A 12,500-nucleotide genomic window follows, 5' to 3' on the forward strand; every position below is an offset into this window, starting at 1 on the left:
CTCTATCTCTCGGTGTAAAGCAAGTGTCTCTATCTTCGCTCACTTTCTCACTTTCTTTAATTTTCTAAACACATCTCACCTGGAAAAAATGAAAAAACCTCTTGTCAAAAAATCTCTTGCTCAACTTTCTCGCTCTATATCTCTTCCCTCGCTCTATCTCTATCTCTCTCACTCACTCACAAGGTAGACCAACTCTCGCTCTATCTTTCGGTGTAAAGCAAGTGTCTCTATCCTCGCTCACTTTCTCACTTTCTTTAATTTTCTAAACATATCTCACCTGGAAAAAATGAAAAAAATCTCTCCAAAAAAATCTCTTGCTTAACTTTCTCGCTCTATATCTCTTCCCTCACTCTATCTCTATCACTCTCTATCACTCACAAGGTAAACCAACTCTCGCTCTATCTCTCGGTGTAAAGCAAGTGTCTCTATCCTCGCTCACTTTCTCACTATCTTTAATTTTCACATCTCACCTGGAAAAAATGAAAAAATCTCTTGTCAAAAAATCTCTTGCTCAACTTTCTCGCTCCATATCTCTTTAATCTCTCTATCTCTATCTCTCTCACTCTCTCACAAGGTAGACCAACTCTCGCTCTATCTCCCAGTGTAAAGCAAGTGTCTCTAACGTCGCTCATTTTCTCACTTTCTTTAATTTTCTCAACACATCTCACCCCCCAAAAAACAACAATTTTTTCTTACTCTCTCTGTGTGTGGTTACTGGTTGGTGACTGGCTGTGTGTGTGTGTGTATTCACCAATCAGAAAGCTGCGATTCTGGGACCTGACCAGTAATAGTGACGCGCCGCTTGGTGAGGGCCAGGCACCAGCAGGGGACGCCATGTTAACCTGTGCCTATTCATCGCTTGGTGGTTCAGTCTGTGTTGGGTAAGTTTTCAATTTTTTTTTCTTTTTGTTTTTCTCTCCATATCTCCCTCCACAAGTTACCTCCACTAACCTCCTTCCACACAAACATACCTCCACCTTTCCTCCACTTATCCTCCAAGTTTGACTATTCTACCACCCTCCTATCATAGTCAAAATAGTCGTTTTTTGAAAGTCTCACATCAAAACGGGACATTTTTTCTCATATTTCCCTCCATCTCCTCCTGTTCTTTCCTCCATATCTCCCTCCACAAGTTACCTCCACTAACCACCTTCCACACAGACATACCTCCACCTTTCCTCCACTTATCCTCCAAGTTTGACTATCATACCACTCTCCTATCATAGTCAAAATAGTCGTTTTCTAAGATAGTCTCACATCAAAACCTGACATTTTTTCTCATATTTCCCTCCATCTCCTTCTCTTCTTTCCTCCATATCTCCCTCCACAAGTTATCTCCACTAACCTCCTTCCACACAGACATACATCCACCTTTCCTCCACTTATCCTCCAAGTTTGACTATCCTATCACCCTCCTATCATAGTCAAAATAGTCGTTTTCTGAAATAGTCTCACATCAAAACCTGACATTTTTTCTCATATTTCCCTCCATCTCCTCCTCTTCTTTCCTCCATATCTCCCTCCACAAGTTACCTCCACTAACCTCCTTCCACACAGACATACCTCCACCTTTCCTCCACTTATCCTTCAAGTTTGACTAACCTACCACCCTCCTATCATAGTCAAAATAGTAGTTTTATAAGATAGTCTCACATCAAAACCTGACAATTTTTTCTCATATTTCCCTCCATCTCCTCCTGTTCTTTCCTCCATATCTCCCTCCACAAGTTACCTCCACTAACCTCCTTCCACACAGACATACCTCCACCTTTCCTCCACCTATCCTCTAAGTTTGACTATCCTACCACCCTCCTATCATAGTCAAAATAGTAGTTTTCTAAGATAGTCACATCAAAACCTGACAATTTTTCTCATATTTCCCTCCATCTCCTCCTCTTCTTTCCTCCATATCTCCCTCCACAAGTTACCTCCACTAACCTCCTTCCACACAGACATACCTCCACCTTTCCTCCACCTATCCTCTAAGTTTGACTATCCTACCACCCTCCTATCATAGTCAAAATAGTAGTTTTCTAAGATAGTCACATCAAAACCTGACAATTTTTCTCATATTTCCCTCCATCTCCTCCTCTTCTTTCCTCCATATCTCCCTCCACAAGTTACCTCCACTAACCTCCTTCCACACAGACATACCTCCACCTTTCCTCCACCTATCCTCTAAGTTTGACTATCCTACCACTCTCCTATCATAGTCAAAATAGTAGTTTTCTAAGATAGTCACATCAAAACCTGACAATTTTTCTCATATTTCCCTCCATCTCCTCCTCTTCTTTCCTCCATATCTCCCTCCACAAGTTACCTCCACTAACCACCTTCCACACAGACATACCTCCACCTTTCCACCACCTATCCTCCAAGTTTGACTATCCTACCACTCTCCTATCATAGTCAAAATAGTCGTTTTCTAAGATAGTCTCATCTCAAAACCTGACAATTTTTCTCATATTTCCCTCCATCTCCTCCTGTTCTTCCCTCCATATCTCTCTCCACAAGTTACCTCCACGAACCACCTTCCACACAGACATACCTCCACCTTTCCTCCACTTATCCTCCAAGTTTGACTATCATACCACTCTCCTATCATAGTCAAAATAGTCGTTTTCTAAGATAGTCTCATCTCAAAACCTTACAATTTTTCTCATATTTCCCTCCATCTCCTCCTGTTCTTTCCTCCATATCTCCCTCCACAAGTTACCTCCACTAACCACCTTCCACACAGACATACCTCCACCTTTCCACCACCTATCCTCCAAGTTTGACTATCCTACCACTCTCCTATCATAATCAAAATAGTCGTTTTCTAAGATAGTCTCACATCAAAACCTGACATTTTTTCTCATATTTCTCTCCATCGACCTCCTCTTCTTTCCTCCATATCTCCCTCCACAAAATACCTCCACGAACCACCTTCCACACAGACATACCTCCACCTTTCCTCCACCCGTCCACCAGCCCCCAACCCTCCACCACGAACGGAAGAGGGCAAAAAGGACTAATGAAAAAATTAACTTCACAGACACGAATCCGGCAGCGTAATCTTCTATGGAGCTCCAAACCACCTACCATCACTTCTTCATCTGTGTCGAATGAGTGTAAGGCGCAGTGTCCCCTCTCACTCTCTCTCTCTCCTCCCTCTCCCTCACTCTCTCCTGCCTTACCTCACCTACACTGCATAGAGAGAGAGAGAGAGAGAGAGAGGGACCACTGTTCTATATTTAGTGCCATTTATATTGTAGAGAGAGAGAGAGAGAGAGAGAGAGAGAGAGAGAGAGAGAGAGAGAGAGAGAGAGAGAGAGAGAGAGAGAGAATTTTAGTTGTGCTCAAATTGTTGTAGTAGTAGTTGTTGTTTTTGTTGTACTACTACTACTATTACTACTACTACTACTACTACTACTACTACTACTACTAGTACTACTACTGCTTTATATGGAGAAAGGTTTTAAATAAAAAATTTGAAGATATAATTAGTTTTATTAACAGAATTATTATTATTATTATTATTATTATTATTATTAGGAGAAGAAGAAGAAGAAGAAGAAGAAGAAGAAGAAGAGGAGGAGGAGGAGGAGGAGGAGGAAGAGGAAGAAGCAGGGCCCCCGCATGGGGGGGGTGGGGGAAAAAGGTACTACAGTACCGGGGCCCGGCAGTCCAGGGGTCCCGGGCCCGTGATAGCAACCTGAATTTGATAGTTGAAAAAAGAAAAGGCCAAATACTAAAGGGGCAGCTTAAAGAAAAGTACCGCCAGTAAAACTCTTGCTCAACTTTCTCGCTCTATATCTCTTCCCTCGCTCTATCTCTATCTCTCTCACTCTCTCACAAGGTAGACCAACTCTCGCTCTATCTCTCGGTGTATAGCAAGTGTCTCTATCCTCGCTCACTTTCTCACTTTCTTTAATTTTCTAAACACATCTCACCTGGAAAAAATGAAAAAAATCTCTCCAAAAAAATCTCTTGCTCAATTTTCTCGCTCTATATCTCTTTAATCTCTCTATCTCTACCTCTCTCACTCTCTCACAAGGTAGACCAACTCTCGCTCTATCTCTCGGTGTAAAGCAAGTGTCTCTATCCTCGCTCACTTTCTCACTATCTTTAATTTCCCAATCACATCTCACCTGGAAAAAATGAAAAAATCTCTTGTCAAAAAATCTCTTGCTCAACTTTCTCGCTTTATATCTCTTTAATCTCTCTATCTCTATCTCTCTCACTCTCTCACAAGGTAGACCAACTCTCGCTCTATCTCTCGGTGTAAAGCAAGTGTCTCTATTCTCGCTCACTTTCTCACTATCTTTAATTTTCTCAACACATCTCACCTGGAAAAAATGAAAAAATCTCGTCAAAAAATCTCTTGCTCAACTTTCTCGCTCTATATCTCTTCCCTCGCTCTATCTCTATCTCTCTCACTCACTCACAAGGTAGACCAACTCTCGCTCTATCTCTCAGTGTAAAGCAAGTGTCTCTAACGTCGCTCATTTTCTCACTTTCTTTAATTTTCTCAACACATCTCATCCCCAAAAAAACAACAATTTTTTCTTACTCTCTCTGTGTGTGGTTACTGGTTGGTGACTGGCTGTGTGTGTGTGTGTATTCACCAATCAGAAAGCTGCGATTTTGGGACCTGACCAGTGATAGTGACGCGCCGCTTGGTGAGGGCCAGGCACCAGCAGGGGACGCCATGTTAACCTGTGCCTATTCATCGCTTGGTGGTTCAGTCTGTGTTGGGTAAGTTTTCAATTTTTTTTTCTTTTTGTTTTTCTCTCCATATCTCCCTCCACAAGTTACCTCCACTAACCTCCTTCCACACAGACATACCTCCATTTTTCCTCCACTTATCCTCCAAGTTTGACTATCCTACCACCCTCCTATCATAGTCAAAATAGTCGTTTTCTGAAATAGTCTCATATCAAAACCTGACATTTTTTCTCATATTTCCCTCCATCTCCTCCTCTTCTTTCCTCTATATCTCCCTCCACAAGTTACCTCCACTAACCTCCTTCCACACAGACATACCTCCACCTTTCCTCCACTTATCCTCCAAGTTTGACTATCCTACCACCCTCTTATCATTGTCAAAATAGTAGTTTTCTAAGATAGTCTCACATCAAAACCTGACAATTTTTTCTCATATTTCCCTCCATCTCCTCCTCTTCTTTCCTCCATATCTCCCTCCACAAGTTACCTCCACTAACCACCTTCCACACAGACATACTTCCACCTTTCCTCCACCTATCCTCCAAGTTTGACTATCTTACCACCCTCCTATCATAGTCAAAATAGTCGTTTTTTGAAATAGTCTCATCAAAACGGGACATTTTTTCTCATATTTCCCTCCATCTCCTCCTTTTCTTTCCTCCATATCTCCCTCCACAAGTTACCTCCACTTGCCTCCTTCCACACAGACATACCTCCACCTTTCCTCCACCTATCCTCCAAGTTTAACTATCCTACCACCCTCCTATCATAGTCAAAATAGTCGTTTTTTGAAATAGTCTCACATCAAAACCTGACAATTTTTCTCATATTTCCCTCCATCTCCTCCTCTTCTTTCCTCCATATCTCCATCCACAAGATACCTCCACTAACCTCCTTCCACACAGACATACCTCCACCTTTCCTCCACTTATCCTCCAAGTTTGACTATCCTACCACTCTCCTATCATAGTCAAAATAGTCGTTTTCTGAAATAGTCTCACATCAAAACCTGACATTTTTTCTCATATTTCCCTCCATCTCCTCCTCTTCTTTCCTCCATATCTCCCTCCACAAGTTACCTCCACTAACCTCCTTCCACACAGACATACCTCCACCTTTCCTCCACTTATCCTCCAAGTTTGACTATCCTACCACCCTCCTATCATTGTCAAAATAGTAGTTTTCTAAGATAGTCTCACATCAAAACCTGACAATTTTTTCTCATATTTCCCTCCATCTCCTCCTCTTCTTTCCTCCATATCTCCCTCCACAAGTTACCTCCACTAACCACCTTCCACACAGACATACCTCCACTTTTCCTCCACCTATCCTCTAAGTTTGACTATCCTACCACCCTCCTATCATAGTCAAAATAGTCGTTTTTTGAAATAGTCTCACATCAAAACGGGACATTTTTTCTCATATTTCCCTCCATCTCTTCCTCTTCTTTCCTCCATATCTCCCTCCACAAAATACCTCCACTAACCACCTTCCACACAGACATACCTCCACCTTTCCTCCACCTATCCTCCAAGTTTGACTATCCTACCACCCTCCTATCATAGTCAAAATAGTCGTTTTTTGAAATAGTCTCACATCAAAACCTGACAATTTTTCTCATATTTCCCTCCATCTCCTCCTCTTCTTTCCTCCATATCTCCCTCCACAAGTTACCTCCACTAACCACCTTCCACACAGACATACCTCCACCTTTCCTCCACCTATCCTCTAAGTTTGACTATCCTACCACCCTCCTATCATTGTCAAAATAGTAGTTTTCTAAGATAGTCTCACATCAAAACCTGACAATTTTTTCTCATATTTCCCTCCATCTCCTCCTCTTCTTTCCTCCATATCTCCCTCCACAAGTTACCTCCACTTGCCTCCTTCCACACAGACATACCTCCACCTTTCCTCCACCTATCCTCTACGTTTGACTATCCTACCACCCTCCTATCATAGTCAAAATAGTCGTTTTTTGAAATAGTCTCACATCAAAACGGGACATTTTTTCTCATATTTCCCTCCATCTCCTCCTCTTCTTTCCTCCATATCTCCCTCCACAAGTTACCTCCACTAACCACCTTCCACACAGACATACTTCCACCTTTCATCCACCTATCCTCCAAGTTTGACTATCTTACCACCCTCCTATCATAGTCAAAATAGTCGTTTTTTGAAATAGTCTCATCAAAACGGGACATTTTTTCTCATATTTCCCTCCATCTCCTCCTCTTCTTTCCTCCATATCTCCCTCCACAAGTTACCTCCACTTGCCTCCTTCCACACAGACATACCTCCACCTTTCCTCCACCTATCCTCCAAGTTTAACTATCCTACCACCCTCCTATCATAGTCAAAATAGTCGTTTTTTGAAAGTCTCACATCAAAACCTGACAATTTTTCTCATATTTCCCTCCATCTCCTCCTCTTCTTTCCTCCATATCTCCATCCACAAGATACCTCCACTAACCTCCTTCCACACAGACATACCTCCACCTTTCCTCCACTTATCCTCCAAGTTTGACTATCATACCACTCTCCTATCATAGTCAAAATAGTCGTTTTCTAAGATAGTCTCACATCAAAACCTGACATTTTTTCTCATATTTCCCTCCATCTCCTTTTCTTCTTTCCTCCATATCTCCCTCCACAAGATACCTCCACTAACCTCCTTCTACACAGACATACCTCCACCTTTCCACCACCTATCCTCCAAGTTTGACTATCCTACCACCCTCCTATCATAGTCAAAATAGTAGTTTTCTAAGATAGTCTCACATCAAAACCTGACAATTTTTTCTCATATTTCCCTCCATCTCCTCCTGTTCTTTCCTCCATATCTCCCTCCACAAGTTACCTCCACTAACCACCTTCCACACAGACATACCTCCACCTTTCCACCACCTATCCTCCAAGTTTGACTATCCTACCACTCTCCTATCATAGTCAAAATAGTCGTTTTCTAAGATAGTCTCATCTCAAAACCTGACAATTTTTCTCATATTTCCCTCCATCTCCTCCTGTTCTTCCCTCCATATCTCTCTCCACAAGTTACCTCCACGAACCACCTTCCACACAGACATACCTCCACCTTTCCTCCACTTATCCTCCAAGTTTGACTATCATACCACTCTCCTATCATAGTCAAAATAGTCGTTTTCTAAGATAGTCTCACATCAAAACCTGACAATTTTTCTCATATTTCCCTCCATCTCCTCCTGTTCTTTCCTCCATATCTCCCTCCACATGTTACCTCCACGAACCACCCTCCACACAGACATACCTCCACCTTTCCTCCACTTATCCTCCAAGTTTGACTATCCTACCACTCTCCTATCATAGTCAAAATAGTCGTTTTCTAAGATAGTCTCATCTCAAAACCTGACAATTTTTCTCATATTTCCCTCCATCTCTTCCTGTTCTTCCCTCCATATCTCTCTCCACAAGTTACCTCCACGAACCACCTTCCACACAGACATACCTCCACCTTTCCTCCACTTATCCTCCAATTTTGACTATCGTACCACTCTCCTATCATAGTCAAAATAGTCGTTTTCTAAGATAGTCTCATCTCAAAACCTGACAATTTTTCTCATATTTCCCTCCATCTCCTCCTCTTCTTTCCTCCATATCTCCCTCCACAAGTTACCTCCACGAACCACCTTCCACACAGACATACCTCCACCTTTCCTCCACCTATCCTCTAAGTTTGACTATCCTACCACCCTCCTATCATAGTCAAAATAGTAGTTTTCTAAGATAGTCACATCAAAACCTGACAATTTTTCTCATATTTCCCTCCATCTCCTCCTCTTCTTTCCTCCATATCTCCCTCCACAAGTTACCTCCACTAACCTCCTTCCACACAGACATACCTCCACCTTTCCACCACCTATCCTTCAAGTTTGACTATCCTACCACTCTCCTATCATAATCAAAATAGTCGTTTTCTAAGATAGTCTCACATCAAAACCTGACATTTTTTCTCATATTTCTCTCCATCGACCTCCTCTTCTTTCCTCCATATCTCCCTCCACAAGTTACCTCCACGAACCACCTTCCACACAGACATACCTCCACCTTTCCTCCACCCGTCCACCAGCCCCCAACCCTCCACCACGAACGGAAGAGGGCAAAAAGGACTAATGAAAAAATTAACTTCACAGACACGAATCCGGCAGCGTAATCTTCTATGGAGCTCCAAACCACTACCAACACTTCTTCATCTGTGTCGAATGAGTGTAAGGCGCAGTGTCCCCTCTCACTCTCTCTCTCCTCCCTCTCCCTCACTCTCTCCTGCCTTACCTCACCTACACTGCATAGAGAGAGAGAGAGAGAGAGAGGGGGGGGGAGAGAGGGACCACTGTTCTATATTTAGTGCCATTTATATTGTAAGAGAGAGAGAGAGAGAGAGAGAGAGAGAGAGAGAGAGAGAGAGAGAGAGAGAGAGAGAATTTTAGTTGTGCTCAAATTGTTGTAGTAGTAGTTGTTGTTTTTGTTGTACTACTACTACTATTACTACTACTACTACTACTACTACTACTACTACTACTACTACTAGTACTACTACTGCTTTTATATGGAGAAAGGTTTTAAATAAAGAAATTTGAAGATATAATTAGTTTTATTAACAGAATTATTATTATTATTATTATTATTATTATTAGGAGGAAGAAGAAGAAGAAGAAGAAGAAGAAGAAGAAGAAGAAGAGGAGGAGGAGGAGGAGGAAGAGGAAGAAGCAGGGCCCCCGCATGGGGGGGGTGGGGGAAAAAGGTACTACAGTACCGGGGCCCGGCAGTCCAGGGGTCCCGGGCCCGTGATAGCAACCTGAATTTGATAGTTGAAAAAAGAAAAGGCCAAATATTAAAGGGGCAGCTTAAAGAAAAGTACCGCCAGTAAAACTGAAAAAAAAAAAAAAAAAAAAAAATACAGTGCTTCAACTGTGCTTGTTATATTCAAAGTTAAATTGCATGTACATTTTCTGAAAACAACGATTTTCCATTAGTCACCCGTCTCCCGTCAGTACAGTTGCAGGTTTTCTGTTATACTCAATTGGTTGTGCAAATTCACATGTAAGTAAGTGTTTCGCTCATTGCAACATTAATTAATTATTGACAAAATATTCTTATTATTGATTTTGTAAGTTTCACTGTTTCACAAAGTGAACCTAACTATCAGCTTGATTGCTGCAGAAACCTTCTTTGGTTGTATTCAGCGCCTATATGTGTTCTTCAGTAGTACGAGTAGTCCAGCACCCTGTTCACTTCACTCACAATCAGAAAGTCGCTAGAGTGCTCGTGTGGATGCTGTTCGTCCAGTAGCACAACATTTACCAGGCATTCTTAGCGCCTTGGATAAATCACTTGAGAATTTTTGCATGACACATGAGATGCGTTCAGAAGTTATTTCTTTGAAAGAGTATTTATTTCACATCATATCCTTCTATTGTTCTAGCTGCCATTTGGTTCAAAATTCTTTCCAACATTGATTTGCGGAATGAGATCATCCAATCACGAGGTATATCACTAGAAACACAAATATCTCTCATCTCTGATCTCTGCATGGAACTCAGACAACTAAGAGACATGTGGCCTGGCATATTGTCAGAGGCACGTCATGTTGCTACTTCCTTAGGAATCACACCAAGTTTTCCAGAGAAAAGGGTCAGGAAGCGTAAAAGATTTCATGATGAGGTGGTGGATCAAAGTGCAAAGACAACTAATGAATTCAATGAGGAAGCAGATTTCAGGATTAATGTTTTCTATTGTACTGTAGATTACATAGTCACTGACCTGGAACAGAGATTTACGGTGGTTAAAGGCATATGTGACACCTTTACGGCAGTTCTAATGTACGTATGCTTCACTGAGCGAAGATGAGCTTCAAGATGCCTCAAAATCCCTGGTTCAAAAATACTCTTTAGATCTGTCAAATGAGTTTGTTAATGAGATGATGCACTTGAAGAAAATATTTAGGTCAACTTTTCATTCAGAGAAAGAACTGCCTCCTCTTCACTTGCTGAATGAAATATACAATAAGAAACTGCTGTCAGTTTTTGGTGAAGTGTGCGTAGCTAGTAGCACTTCGCATATTCTGTACTACACTGCCTGTTACAGTTGCTGAGGCTGAGCGCAGCTTTAGTAAACTTTCTCTAATAAAGAACTATAAGAGATCAACCATGGGTCAAGAGCGCTTGTCACATTTGTCACTACTGTCAATTGAGAATTCGCTAGCCAGGCGCTTAGACTACAGCTCAGTAATCAATGATTTCGCCATGAAAAAGGCAAGGAAGGTGAAATTGAAACTCTAATGATGTTAAGTGTAGTGTGAGGAAATTAATGTGGCGCGCGGGTCTTCAGAAAGCTCAGCAATGTCTTGAGCACTGTTTGTGGCTGGGAGAGGACGCAGGTGATTGTGTTTTGAATGTTATGGGTGTTTGACTACATTGTAACAAAAGTGTGTTGGGGTGTTTCTGTGTGGTTGGCCTCAGTGGCTGACAGGAGGAAGGAATAGCGTTGTGTTGAAGAAAAGCCAGGATAAGGTGGAAGGAGGTGACTCATGTAGACGCAGTACCAGTGAGGTGAGTCACCGTGAGTGTGGTGTGAGCAAAGCCCAAGGATTATGTTTCACAGTATATTATTAATGGAGATTTATACAAGAACTGCGATTTTAGTTAGAGGGCTTAGTATTTTCTGGCTGTGGAATTTGGAAGTTAAATTAGGATTAAAACTAAAATAAGGCAGGTTTAATTTGCCCTAACAGGAAATTTTGCTGGTAATTCATTGAAATATTAAGTAGGTTTTGTATATCTTGAGGTGGTTGTAAGGCAAGCCTTGAGTTGCGTAGTGGGGGCAGTTTTACAGTAATTGGTACTCCAGCTCGCAGTAGTATTCACTTTTATTAGGCTACTCCTGAAGGTCAGAGAAGAAACATTAATTCATTTCAAATGTCATTAATTCAATATTATATTTACAATTAGGCCTACCCATGCTTAAAATACAGATCAAATAAATAAATTTGACATTTTCCTGTCATTTATACTTAAACCACCTACACTGCACTTAAGCATTTTTAACTGCACGAGGAGTTCCAGGAGTAGGTATTTCAAGATTTTTTTTATTAAAGGGGCGGGGCCAGGATTCCCAAAAGTACTGGGGCCCAAAAGGGTGGTGCTTGGCCACTGGGAAGAAGTTATGACACACACACACACACACACACACACACACACACACACAATGCAGATGTCACTAGAGAACAGAGGTTATGCTTCCAAATGGACGAGAAATGCTCCCTCACACAAAATAGTCTGTATCTCCTCACTCGCTCTATCTCTATCTCTCTCTCTCACTCACAAGGTAGACCAACTCTCGCTCTATCTTTCGGTGTAAAGCAAGTGTCTCTATCCTCGCTCACTTTCTCAGTATCTTTAATTTCCCAAACACATCTCACCTGGAAAAAAAATTATAAACGCTTGTCAAAAAATCTCTTGCTCAACTTTCTCGCTCTATATCTCTTCCCTCGCTCTATCTCTATCTCTCTCACTCACTCACAAGGTAGACCAACTCTCGCTCTATCTCTCAGTGTAAAGCAAGTGTCTCTATCCTCGCTCACTTTTTCACTATCTTTAATTTTCCAATCACATCTCACCTGGAAAAAATGAAAAAAATCTCTCCAAAAAAATCTCTTGCTCAACTTTCTCGCTCTATATCTCTTCCCTCGCTCTATCTCTATCTCTCTCACTCACTCACAAGGTAGACCAACTCTCGCTCTATCTCTCAGTGTAAAG

At 41.6% G+C, this 12,500-nt stretch overlaps 2 protein-coding genes and 1 long non-coding RNA gene across 7 annotated transcripts in view; 2 read left to right on the plus strand and 1 right to left on the minus strand.

The window, feature by feature from the left end:
* LOC123506237 (alpha-aminoadipic semialdehyde synthase, mitochondrial-like) overlaps positions 1-12,500 on the plus strand; it is a 263,720-nt gene that overhangs the window by 133,845 nt on the left and 117,375 nt on the right. The gene's annotated exons all lie outside the window — the stretch shown is intronic.
* Positions 1-12,500, minus strand: part of LOC123506334 — a 109,210-nt gene that overhangs the window by 64,949 nt on the left and 31,761 nt on the right. The gene's annotated exons all lie outside the window — the stretch shown is intronic.
* On the plus strand, positions 3,979-9,219 carry LOC123506454. The gene is made up of 2 exons (XR_006675431.1): positions 3,979-4,740; positions 8,880-9,219. It is a non-coding gene; the product is annotated as an uncharacterized LOC123506454 (long non-coding RNA).

Source organism: Portunus trituberculatus, chromosome 2 (genome assembly GCF_017591435.1).
Source record: "Portunus trituberculatus isolate SZX2019 chromosome 2, ASM1759143v1, whole genome shotgun sequence".
Lineage (NCBI taxonomy): Eukaryota > Metazoa > Arthropoda > Malacostraca > Decapoda > Portunidae > Portunus > Portunus trituberculatus.